Raw genomic sequence first — 13,591 nt, 5'->3', positions numbered from 1 at the left:
TCCAAATGATATATGCCCAAAAGCTAATAGGTGGTATTTTGAAGGGAGAACCAACACATAGTGTTTGTCATGGTACTGTTGCAGTAGGTTTTTAAGAATTATCATCATGTGATCATCACCACTATCCAAAGAGGTAGTTACTACTCTATTACCATTACAGATGAGGAAACTGAGGCACAGTCACGATAAGTAAGACTTGAACCCAGGAAATTTGGCCCTAGGGTATATGCTCTTTAATCACTGCACAATAGTACCTTTATACTAAGGTCTTAGGTAATATCATTCTTCTTCTCTAGCTTGAGAATTTTTTTTTCCTACAATTATAATGAATGAAGTTTTTTTTAAACTAGTTTTTCCACACACCAAAGCTCATCTTTTCACTTCTTTAGTAAGTGGGCTTTTGGCTTTACTTTTCTATCACAGTAAGTTGGACTGCAACTTTTAGTCACCCCCCACGCAATGATTTATTTTAAAATAATTGTAGAAATTGGAAAGCAAATTCAATTTCAGTGTTAACCAGAATCCTCTTCTAATTAATATCCCTGTTCCTCTCATGCCCTTGTTCCCATGTTTCCCTGTCATTACAGCTTCTCCCTTCCCCGACTATTAGTAACAGGTTTTGGATTTTACGGTGAATTTAAAAATGTGAGAGCCGACTGTGGAGAGGAAAGGACTAGCTCTTAAACTGGCCTGGCCTTCTACTGAGAACGGTGATCTGCTCCACTTGGCCTTGTTCTCATTTTGGCCATATGTCTCATAGCTCTGATCCTGGATGTCCACCTGCAGTTGTTTGCTGTCCGTAAAGTTGATACTCAGAGACAGAAAGGGTGTTACAAAGTCTCTGATTTTCTGAAAATACCCTCAATCTAACCAGAGCATGAGGAATGGCTTATTTGAATTTTTGTGGGAAGAGAATATTGATCCAGGTATCATAAAGACTTTTCTCCATGTTTGCTATTGAAGTTCGCACCTCCACATATCTGTGACTCAGTTGAGAATAAGTAGTTTTAAGTTCCTTCAAGGCAGATAGGGTATACTCTTTCTTCTTTCACCCCTGGTGCTGTTGGCACAGTGCTGTGCAAATGGGTGCGCTTTAAAAAGTTTAAATTGAATCCTGAGATGTTTTAACCAACAGTGATGTTACATGTTTGTAGAAGCTGATACTCATTGCTGAGAGGGGAAAGACAGTTTCATGCCTAAACCAAGGTTTTGGTCTCTATTCCTCACTACACTCGCCCTGCAAACTTTACACCTTTGTGCCTCAGTTTTTCTGTCCTTGGCAAATTGAGAGTAAAATGCCCACTTCTACACTCCATCCTGGGCAACAGAGCGAGACTCCACCTCAAAAAAAAAGAAAAAAAAAATTAGCCGGGCATAGTGTGGCGTGTCTGTAGTCCCAGCTATTCAGGAGACTGACGTAGGAGGATCGCTTGAGTTCAAGTGTTTTTTGCTGCAGTGAACCAAGATCATGCCACTGCACTCCATTCTGGATGACAAAGTGAGACCCTGTCTCAAAAAATAAAAGCAAAATAAGTAATAAAAGGATTTTGGTCAGTGTCTTAATATACTTCTTGCTGCAAACCAATGTTATAGTGGCATCTTTTCCCCCACTGGGGACCCATGTTAGGTTTTTTTTTTTTTCTTTTTTTTTAGACAGGGTCTAGCTTTGCTGCTCAACCTGGAGTGCAATGGCATGATCACAGCTCACTGCAACCTCAAACTCCCAGGCTCAAGGGATCCTCCTGCTTCAGCCTCCTGAACAGCTCAGACTACAGGTACATGTCACCACCCTCAGCTATTTTGTGTGTGTTTGTGTATGGGGTCTCACTATGTTGCCCAGCCTGGTCTCAAACTCCTGGGCCCAAGTTATTCTCACACCTTGGCCTCCCAAAGTATTGGAATTATGGGTGTGAGCCACCACACCTGGCCCATGTTGGCTTTTCACTTAACTTGAGGACAAGTTTGATATTCATAACTCCTAACTCCACTTTCCTCTTCTATGTGTGGGTTGCTTTGTGTTATAATCTCTATATACATATTTTTTGCTTGTCACTTATGATTTTCATTCTAACTCCACAGGCTTTCTTTCCAATTTATCACAATCACTGAAATAATGTATGTATATCTCTTTAAATACATGTAGTGGCCACCTAATTTGGAATGATTTATAAACTGTAACTATATGTTTGAAGCAGTTTTTATGGAACACTAATGATTTGCATTGAGCCAAAGGCATGGGCCTGAGGATATATCCTCAGACAGGCATGGAAGTAAAAATCAAGGTCCTTGAGTCCTGTATGGTGGTTGGTGGTGATCAACAGCATTCCTGTGCAATGGGGTTTAGTGGGGGGAAACTGAGGTTTAGGAACAGGCATAGATAGACAGAGAAGAGAAGTGATCCTGTGATGTACCTCTTCACTTCCTATGTATCAATTCCTCCTGGTTTGTGAGACTAGGATAGGGAGACTCTTATGGAGATATCTGTCCTTTCCTTCTGGCTGCCTTTTCCTGGGCTACTGGCCTACACATGTGTAACTATGGTCACCTCCACATTCATGACAAACAGAAGGAAGCAGGACCAACAAACTGCATACCCTACATGCTAACCTGAAACTATAGTGTTTAATAGTATTAGTTTATGAGATATATCAGAAGCTATATGATTTTAGTCCTTTTAAATTTGTTAAGATTTATGTTAAGGGCTAGCATATGGTCTATTCATTAGAACGTCCCATGTGTGCTTGAGAGGAAGTGTATTCTGTTTCTGTTGAGTGGAGTATTCTATAGATGTCTGGTAGGTTATGTTGTTTAAATCTTTTATTTCTTTATTGTTCTTCTGCGTAGTTGCTCTATCCATTATTGAAAGTTGTGGTATTAAAGTCTCCATCTACTATTGTTAAATTGTCTATTTCTCTCTTCAATACTGTCAGTTTTTGCTTCCTGCATTTTGAGGCTCTGTTAGATTCATGTGTATTTATAATTGTACTCTCTTCCTGATGGATTAACCCTTTTATCATTACAAAATATTCCTCATTGTCTTTGGTAACTTTTTTGTCTTAAAGTCTCTTGTTTATTTTGTCTGGTATTAGGATAATTGTTACTGAAACACCAGAGGTTTGACTTAATACTTGCTGCTCACTGCACAGAAAGCCAATCACTAAACCAACTAGTATTGCCAGGGAAAAAGGCTTTCATCAGGTACCGCAACTTAGGAGATGGGAGATCAGTCTCAAATCCATCTTCTTGATCAACGAAAATTCAGAGTTTAGATAGCAGGGAAGAAATGGAACTACATGCAGGAAAACAGGAATTACAGAGAGGTAAGAAAGAGGAACTGGTCAACAGGAAGCATGTGGTCACTTAGGCAATTATGATGGAATAAGGGGTCTGACATCTCATTGTCCAGATGTGGTACACTGGTAAATTTCAGTTCTTTGATACTATCTGGAAGGCCGGATGGTTGCTTTCCTGAGAAAGGAACTCAGATAATACAAATGTAACTTTCTCAAATTTCAAGACTGAAAGGGTCAATTTCTATGTTTATTCAAAAGAAACCGTAAACATCAGTTCTAGGGGACAATTGGGTTGGTTTAAAACTCACTTCAGCTTTCTTATGGTTGCTGATTACATAATTATGTTACATTGCATGGCAAACGGATTTTGCAGATACAATTAAATTAACCTTAAAATGGGGAGATTATAAAGGTTGACTAATGTAATAACACGGGCCTTTAAAGTCTGGGTCTAGAGGTCAGAGGTCAGTGAACTAGGAAGTCAGAGAGATCCAAAATACGTTAGTGATTCAATGAGGAAGAAACCCTTCATTGCTGACTTTGAAGATGGTGAGAGTCACAAATAAAGTCCTCAGTCCAACAACTTCATAGTTAGTGCTACCTGCAAATATGAGCTAAGAATATTTTTAAACGCATTTACAATATGCGGTGAACAGATTCACATTGTCTCTGCCTACTCTTCTCTTTCGCTTTGTCCCTGCATGCTACTATGTCTATCTAGATGGGGGGACACAAAAACCAGGCCTTTGTGCAGCTTTCTCTCCTCTCCTGGAATGCTATTGCTCACTAGAGCCAGATAGCACTGCTGAAGGTGGCAGAGTACAGGCAACTGATGGTGTTGGAAGCCATAGGTCCTTGATTAATTCAGCCGAGATTGCACCACTGCACTCCAGCCTGGGTGATCGAGTGAGACCCTGTCTTAATAAACAAACAAACAAACAAACAAAACCTGCCCATGAAAGGGGAAAGGATCAATAAATGGGTATTCCAAAAAATCAAAAGCCACACAAATATCAAGCCAAAATAAACTGATTCCCTGACTGGAAATTGAACCCAGGCTATGGCAGCAAAAGCACAGAACTTTATGTACTGAACTGCAAGATAGAGTATTTTAAGGGTAGCTATGACACTAGCATGTGCCTTTCTTTTAACTTCATCTTCCATCAACTTTTTAAAATAAGAGATCTCTAGTTTTTTTTAAATTCAAGTGTCTAATTTAAGGGATCCATCTTCAGTCCACTGGCAACTAGAATTTCCAATGGTGTAATTATTCCAATAGCAATTCAACCAAATAGCCTCTTTGTGGAAAGCCCAGGATGTCATTTTCCAGGTTGACTTCCTGGAAAGGTCATAGAAGAGGCAATCCCAAAGATTCCCCTCCAAGAGAAAAGTTCAATGTAAGGAGTAGGCCACAGATGGTTAAGGATGATACTTGCCTCCAGCAACCCACATATTTGTGGGGGCTTCCAGTCACAGACTTGTGAGTCTGTGATACCATGTAGGCCCTCTTGGGATTGAGCTTTCTTAGGACTAATCAGGCAATAAGAGTTAAGATGACAAAAGCCTCGAAGGGATGAGATTTCTTAAGACAAACCCCAAGAACTTGACATAGTCAGAACAAAAAGTGTGCTCGGGTTCCCAGCCATTTTCAGACAGGCCACCTACTATAACCTGAAAGTTACCACCTCTTACCAGATAGGGGAAAACAAGAGAAAATGCTCCCACTTGGTCATAAGTCAAGCTCTCAAGGGCATCAAATAAGATGAGAAGGAACCTCAACCAGTATCCCCTTTTATGACAGAATAACAGATAGAGACAAAGACAAAGGAACAGACAATTTCTGGGAAGAAAGGGATTAAACAATATGAATTGGTACCACAAAGTACCAAAAAGCACACCAGAGTCACTACACCCAAGACTAGTCACACAAATCCTTTTCTCCCATTAATCAAGATTTTGGAGAGGGAAAAGAAACAGTGATTTTTCCTGTCCACTTGATCAGATTCCACATAGAGAAGGAGGCCGGGAGCCTGGCTGGTAAAAAGTTCTTACCCTTATGACAACCAATCAGATCCTGGGTTCTTTACTGCAGCTTCCAGAAGAGCAGAGCTTTGCTATCCTGCTTACAGCTCCAAAACTGTAGGGGTCAGTGGAATCCCTCCCTCTTAACCCTCTGAAGTTTCACTCAAAAATCAAGTCATAAAAGGCAGATTAGTTGGAGAAAAGGCATAAAATGTACTGACATGTACATGGGGAGTGATACCACAGAGTGATTACCCTACCCTACCCATAATGGGATGCAGAAGCTTATATACCATCTCAAGGTAACAGAATGAATGAGGGCTCAAAGCATGGCCAAAACCAGGTTCCATCAGAGTCAGTGGTGTATCCATTTATTGTGGGCAAGACAGGTTATGGGAGGCAGAGAAGAGGAGGCTTGGCTAGCAAAGTTGGTCTGAATATGTAAATGAAACCTTACAGGTAGCAGCGCTCAGAGAGAATAAACCCTAAAAGTTTCCTTCAGATCTTTACAGGTGTCAGACTCTCAGTTCATCTTTCCTAGATCTGGGCAAGGAAAGACTTGGCTGCATCAGTGCAGACTCCCTACATATGCAAATCTCCCCAACAAAAGATAACGTTGCAGGGCTACGTCTGCAGCTGGCTTTCTAAACAGACATATCAAAATATGTCAAAGCAATGTATTTGGAGGTAAAATATTTTTAATTCCTTGATGTCTACATCCTGATGCACCTACCGTTTCAATGCACCATTGTTGGTTGCAACTCCATTCTTCCCTACACTCAAGCCAAAAAAACAGATTCTCCTTGAGGCTAGTCTTTTTCTCACAGCACACATACTATTTTTCAGAAAAATTATGTTTCCTGTTTGGGTTAATTACAGACTTTGATCTGCCCAATCTTTCTCTTTCTTGGTCTCTGAATTTTGGCAAAGGAGTCTCCTGATACAGGCGGGATCGATTCTAATGATGATTCTCAAAACCGTCAGACTTATTTAAGAGCCTTAATCTTGGGGTCAGGGTTTGGGCCGCCCTTGAACCTTTTCTTTGGGCCTACTCGTCAAAATCAGCCTGGTCAGGCCTGTCTTCAAGGCCCAGGGTCAGGGCCAGGTCCTCCCGATGCTTCTTGAAGCTTCTCCCGCTGGGTCGGCAGCCACCCTCCCCTTCCCTATGACCTGCAGAGAAGCTCCAGGGGGCATTTATTCAATTTGCTAGGAACCCAGGAGGCGCAGGTGTGAGGTGACTCTGTGGTTCCCACCGCACCCGCCGCCCTCCTTGGTCCTCTCGCTGTCTCAGGCAAGCAGCAAAGTTCCAGGTGAGCTTGGGCGCCAAAGACACCCAACCAGAGAGGGACCGGTAGGGAAGGGCACCGGCCCTTAGTTCCTTCTCAGTAGGAATCCGAAAAAACTCTTGAAGAAATAGAACGGGAGAGTTGGAAGTAGATCAAAGGGAAAAAAAGAAATCCTAGGAGATTTCCCATCTGAAGGCACCACGAAGAGAAAGTCCACCTCCTCTGGGCCGGATCCTCACCTCACTGGTGAACCGAGTTCCAGTCTCCGTTGGAGACCAAATCAGTTGACTTTGGCTTGACTCCTAGTGAAGAAGCCACGCTTTGTCCTCCCCTGTTTAGCTCTTGATCCTGAAGGACTTGATTGTCTCTCTCGGGCTTTCCATGGATTCCAGGGATGCAACTGAGAAGTTTGTATTTAATGCACTTACTTGAAGTAAGAATAGTTTAAAGTATTTTTGCAAAGAAAAAGGTTTCCTTTTGCACTGAAGACATTCAGATGTGAGGAAAATCACTCGGCTGGGGAAAGCAAATGCTGTTGAGAATGTCTCACAAACACAAATTACACGTCAGCAGGTAGCTTTGACTCTCCGGTTGGGCACATTTTAAGCGCACTGTTGGTGGAACTTAAGATGAATCTAACGACATTCATGATTATTATTTTTAGTTTTTTTAGTAAAATTTAATATTTTAATTTTAAATACACATTCTGAAAATTATATAACCAGCACGAGAAACTGGCTTTATGCCATTTTTACAAACACAGGAAAGAAAGATGATATTATAATGACAATGCTTCATAAATGGCAACATTTTTTAAGTACCTAGAGAAAAAAAGGTAACCTAGAATTCTATGCAAAAATAAAATTTCAAAACTGTGAGTGAAATAAGGACACTGAAAAACATACAAAAGCTAAAAGAATTCACCAACCCACGCTACAAGAAATCTTAAGAGTCTTCCAAGCAGAAGCAAAAGGATACCAGATAAAAATGTGGGCCCATACAAAGAAACCAATATTGGAAATGGCATTTAGAAAGCATGTACTATATGTTTTCTTATAATTTAAATCTTTTTAAAAATATTTGACGTAATAAATAAAAGTAATAATAATGAATCCCAAAGCTTATAATGCATAAAGTAAAAATACATAATACTAGGATAAAGGCCAGAAGGGGAGGTATAATGACACCTGAAAGCAGACTGTGATAAATTAAAGATGTATCCCAGAAACCCTAAAGCAGCCACTGAAATAAGAAAAGGGTTATAGCTAATAAAGCAACAAAGGAAAGAAAATGGAATGAAATAAAAGCTGTGTAAACACTATGCTGGAACAACTGCTCTCCAGGCCTCCACCCTATAGAAATATACCAGTGGGCAATGAGAAGTGTACAAGAATGATGACTGCAGCATTATTTGTAATCATAAAATAATAGAACCAAAGTAATTTTAAAGAGATATGAAAAGAGTTTTATTTATTTATTTAACAGACAATTGAACAAACAAACAATGGAAGCAAGTCCTTTGCAAAAAGGAACACAGAGGGTCATGATGATGCTACTCCTCCATGGATTTCAGGGTTCCCAGACGCCTAGGTTTCTGTCTAGTTCTGGAAGATGTTATTCTATGGGAGCAACAGGTCCTCGAGTTTGGGGCTCTTTCAGGTTCTCTCTCCATTTCCCCATTCTGCTACAATAAATAAACAAACAAAAAGAATTCTCACTTCCAGAAGATCCCACCTGTGCCTCTGCACGAGCCTTTCAGGAGGTCTGGAAGTCTGGTCCGCCGCTCCCCGGCTTCTTTCCCAGCTTTTGCTTTTCCCTTCCGCTGCTCCCGCCCTACGGTCCCACGACCCGACCACCGCCCAGCTGAGCCCCCGCGGCTCCACCGCGCAGAAGGTGCACCGGAGGCCCTGCCAGTTGCCCCCCCCCCGCCCCCCGCGGGGGTGCCGAGAAATCAACGCTTTGTAAACAGAACTTCCCCATTGAAAAAACCTCTTGATTTCCACTCTTAGGGCTCTTCAAAGGACTGAAAGCTAAAGGCGACGATGGATTCATTCGGCAAGTCCTAGTCGTGCGCCCTGGTGAGTGCCAGACCCTGCTCCCCGGGAGGGGACCCACGAGCGACCCTCGCCACCATCCCTGCCCTGGTGGAGCCCCCGTGCGGAACACAGGATCCGAAGACTGCAGCGAAAGCTCCGCAGCGGCCCCGAAAGCAACTGGGCAGGGTGGGCACAGGCTCCCTCACTTGCTGAAGGCGGCACAAAGAACGGGAAGAACCATCCCGGGAGCCCGCCGGGTGTTCAGCTTCCCTTGGGACCCCAGGCTGCTCGGGCTGGGTCGCCGACCGGGGAGTTTCTGGGGGCTTCTGAAGCAGGAGAGGGGCAGGGCAGGCGAAGGCCATTCGGCTCTCCGTCTGGCTCCAAAATCTCCTAACGCGCAGGTGTCCAACGTGACCAGCGCAACTCACCGCTCTAATCTCTCTGGTTTTCCAAGGCCTTGCTCAGTCGTCCTGCCGGGCGGGCCCTGAGAATAAACGGGACAGAGGAAGTTTAGTGAGTGCGCCCTTCGTATATCGCGTAGTAGAACTAGCAATCCTTGTCTCTGTGGCGCAATCGGTTAGCGCGTTCGGCTGTTAACCGAAAGGTTGGTGGTTCGAGCCCACCCAGGGACGCTTATTACAACTTTTAAAGCATTCACGCATTGACAATCACTAGACAAATGGGGGAATTTTATCTTCCCTCAGTATTAAGCCACTAATTTATGACTGATCCATGTCGCGGGCCAGTCCCAAGCCACTAATTTATGACTGATCCATGTCAAGGGCCAGCCCACCTTCCCGACCAGATTCTAAACCGGGTATCTCCTGAAATGGCGGGGTTACACCTGTGTAACACAGGAAAGCTGAAACAGAGACCTAGGAACCCACTTTTAGTGTGATAAAATTCTAATTCAGTCCGTTATACGCTTAAATGAGTAATTTACATGCCTCCATTTTTTCATATTTTAGTAATAGGAGTCCAGTAGTATCTCCAGGATGTTACTGGATTTACTGATTGTTCTATCAATAATGTGACCAGTGGAATCAGTCATCATCATAGTCATCCTCTCCATCATTTTTGAAAACAGTATTTTTCCCCAGTTTGTGCATGATTTATTTAACCCTTTTCAAAATGTTTTTGTTAGCCAGGTGTGGTGGCATGTGCCTGTAATCCCAGCTACTCGGGAGGTTGAGGCAGGAGAATCGTTTGAACTTGGGAGGTGAAGGCTGCAGGGAGCTCAGATCGGTATACACTCCAGCCTGGGCAACAGAGTGTGACTCTATCTCAAAAGAAAAAAAATGTTTTTGGGATGAGGTTGGTTTCATGGTTTTAGGATTACAAAGAATGCTGCAGTCACTATTCTGGTACACATATCTTTGGTCATTGTGGAAATGTCTACACCGCAGATATTTCTATAGTGTAGAGAACTGAATGCACCATTGCTACATTATAGTGTTTATATAATGCTTCTAATTTGAGTACATTCTGCAAATGTATCTTTCACTGGAGCAATACCTAATAATATTCCAATATGAATATTTATAAGAGGAAACATGTGCAGATGTGCAATTGAGTTTCGTGCCCCTCCATGGGGACCTTATTCATAAAATGGTGGCATTAGCTATCTGAGAGTGGAGTTTGCAGCCCTCTGACGTCTAAAGCTGAAGCAGAGGACATGAAAACCCTCACTGCACATCCTCTGTAGTCTGGCCAGAATCATTCCTAGGTCGGTGGTCTCTTATCAGGAGGAAATGCTGCTTGCTTGCTTGGTCAAAACCACAAAAGGCAGGGAAAGTATCAGGCTGCTGGTTGATAACAGTAGTGAAGCAAGTCTTTCCAAAGAGTTGGTTTGTTAACCCTTAGGGAAAAAAATCCTAATTCTTACCAGATGGTGCCGTGCAGTTTCAGGCTCTTGGTGTCCCAAACAAAGAATTGTACATGACACATACAAAGCAGCAAAGCAAAACAAAGCTTATTAAGCACAGTAACACTCTCGAGTGGGGAGAGGGCTGACTCGGGATGAGATCAGTATTAGTTTGATGTAATTGGTCTTTATGTGTGATTTTTTTCTCTTCACAAGGATGCCCACCTTTAGCCATTGCTCCGCCTTTAGATTGATAGGTGGGTTGCTTAGTTACTTTGGCTTGTGTGCTTGGCTGTTGCCTCCATCCCATACTCTTAAGTACATGCATGGTATGCAGTCCATATGCCTGAGTTTTAATGAGCTGATTATCATATAGAGTCGCGGTTAAGGATACTTTTTCTCTAATGCACATGTTCATCTCTCTGGAGGAGCTGCCTTTACTGGTTTGGATCTTGCCAGCAATGGGGTCCTTTTGCTCTTCTTTTGTTTGTTTGTTTGTTTGTTTCTTTGTTTAGACAGAGAGTCACTTCTGCTGCCCAGTCTGGAGTGTAGTGGCTAACTGCCTCACTGCAACCTCTGCTTCCCAGGCAGCCTCCTGTCTCAGCCTCCTGAGTAGTCTGGGAGGCTGCAGGAGTGCACCACCACGCCCAGCCATTCTTAGACGGGAGGTGGCTGGCCATGTTGGCCAGGCTGACTGGGGCAACTCCTGACCTCAGGCTATCTACCTGCCTTGGCCTCCCAAATGTTGGGACTACAGCATGCAGAGCCAGTGCTGCCTGGCCTTGCTTTCTTGTTTTTTAATCTTACTTTTTGTTTTGCTCAACTTCCTGGCTTTTATCTTGGTTTCTTACTCTGCCACATCTCCCTCGCTCTTGTTTCTGCCTTTAAATTATTCTGCCTTTATCCAACTTCCACTCCCTCTTGCTGTTCTCCTTGCCTCATCTCATAATGGCAGTTAGTGAGGGAGGGGTTTTTATAGGTATGTCCGACTTCCCACTTGTCACAGCCAGAAACAGCTTTCAAGGTTTCTCTTCATGGGTCCCGTCAGCCAAGAGGTCGGTTCAGTTGGTTGTAGGGCCTTGGCCGGTTTCTTTATTTCTCTCAATCCTGACAAGGGAAGGCTGATTAATGCAGATTCTCTCCAGGTGAAAATTTCCCCTCACAAAAGATAGTTTGCAGAGTTACTTCTTGTTTGCTGGCTCTTGACAGCCATCTTAAAATATGCCAAAGAAATATATTCTGAGTAAAACATTTTGATTTTTCATCTATCTACAGCTTTCACCATATGCTGACAGCCAGCCCAGTCCAAGCATACCTGAAGGCCTTTCTTTTTAAAAAGCTTTCCCACCCTTCTGACTGCCTTCAAGTCTCTGCCAAAACACAAGTAACAGGACTGACTCTCCTATAGCAAGCTCAGAATAAATAGCTTTGCTTTTTTCATTTGATTGTCTTATTTAGCTTCAATGTAGAGTTGACTCCACCTTTAACAAACCTTAGTAGATTCCCTCTGTTTCTTTTTCTTATTATTAGTTCTTTTGCTGCCAAGTCCAGTTTGCAGTGTAAGAGTAATTGCTGAGTCTAGCTTTAGCAAGAGTCCTCCTCCCAACCACCTTTGATAGCCAATCAAGCTCCTGTACTTTTCCATCCACTGACTTTATCTCGCCAACTGATCACATATAGTCTCAACCTCTTCCCGTTGTGTTTGAGGCCGAGCCTGCTCCTCAAGCTATCTCTGCCTACTGCAGTATACACAAAATCTGCTCCATTTACTGTAGTACCGAAAACTGTCTGATGTTTTAACTGGTCCAGGTAGTCCCTTAAAACTGCCTTTTGCAAAATTCTGACAATAAGAGAAAGCAGACACGGCTGACTCCACCTTTGACTGTAATTTCTACAGGCCATTGCTCCTTTGCAATGCCTTTGGGAAAAATTGTGTTTATAGTTTAAATCAGGAGTCTGCAACCCCCAGCGCCACAAGACAGGTACTGGTCCATGGCCTGTTAGGAACTCAGCCGAGCAGCAGGAAGTGAGCTGCAGGCTTTGGAGCATTACCCCCTGAGCTCCACCTCTTGTCAGATCAGCATTTGCATTAGATTCTCATCGGAGCTCGGACCCTATTGGGAACTGCACGTGTGAGGGATTCCAGATTGCACACTCCTTACGAGACTGTAACTAATGCCTGATGACCTGAGGTGCAACAGTTTCATCGGGAAACCATCCACCATCCCCTTCCATGAAAAAATTGTCTTCCATGAAACCAGTCCCTGGTGCCAAAAAGGTTGGGGACAGCCAAAAAGGTTGGTTTAAATGATAACCTTCCCCAAAACTAAATTACCCCTGTAAAACTAATGAAAGGCCACCAAGTTAGAAGGATGAAAGGGGCCTGAATTCTACTAAGATATATGCCTTGTTAAATAATTACCAGCCGTTATTCCAGAGGTCATAAGATTTGCAGCTTCCCCAATTACTGCTGTGAAGAACATTACTACTGTAGAACCTAAGATTGGTCTCTTGAGATATCTTTTCAGGCATTTGCATTTCTGACTACTGGATGGCACCATTTGGCCCGAAAATCAACCAGTCCCTTAGCCCCCACCCAGAAGCTGACTCAATGCGGGAGGGCCATTTTTCACACCCCTGTGATTTCATCCCCAACAATCAGCACTGCCCAAACCCTAGCCCCCTCCCCACCAAACTATCTATGAAAAATCCCTTACCTCCAAGCCTTCAGTGAGATTGATTTGAGTAATAACTCTGTCTCCCACAGGTTGTGGCTGGCCTGTGTCAATTAAACTCTTTACTGTAATACCATAGTCTCCATGAATTGATTTTGTGTGTACAGTGGGCAGGAAGAACCCACCAGGCGGTTACATCTGCAGGATGGTGCCAGTTCTTTCCACAAAGGCTGGTCAGATACCCAGAAAGTATTTCTCCACTACTACCTGGACAATGTGTCTCCCTGTCAGTCTCCAGGGAATGGGGCCTGGATCAAGTATTTAGTATTCAGCAGTTGCTACACTGTCACCTAATCCCTCATTTTCAGTATTTTGCCATGCCTTCCAGTGGCCTAACTGGCCGCCATGCCACAGA

General features: G+C 43.2%; 1 long non-coding RNA gene and 1 other non-coding gene across 2 annotated transcripts; one reads left to right on the top strand and one right to left on the bottom strand.

Annotated features, from left to right (window-relative positions):
* Window positions 1-7,273: 7,273 nt before the first annotated feature.
* LOC108581341 lies at window positions 7,274-13,380 on the bottom strand. The gene is made up of 3 exons (XR_004179094.1): window positions 13,219-13,380; window positions 9,066-9,121; window positions 7,274-8,285 (listed from the first exon to the last, which is right to left on the bottom strand). It is a non-coding gene; the product is annotated as an uncharacterized LOC108581341 (long non-coding RNA).
* Window positions 9,196-9,269, top strand: TRNAN-GUU. Its single transcript has one exon. It is a non-coding gene; the product is annotated as a tRNA-Asn (tRNA).
* Window positions 13,381-13,591: the final 211 nt, after the last annotated feature.

Source organism: Papio anubis, chromosome 1 (assembly GCF_008728515.1).
Source record: "Papio anubis isolate 15944 chromosome 1, Panubis1.0, whole genome shotgun sequence".
In the NCBI taxonomy this organism is placed as follows: Eukaryota; Metazoa; Chordata; class Mammalia; order Primates; family Cercopithecidae; genus Papio; species Papio anubis.
This window is presented reverse-complemented; position numbering and strand designations above follow the sequence as displayed.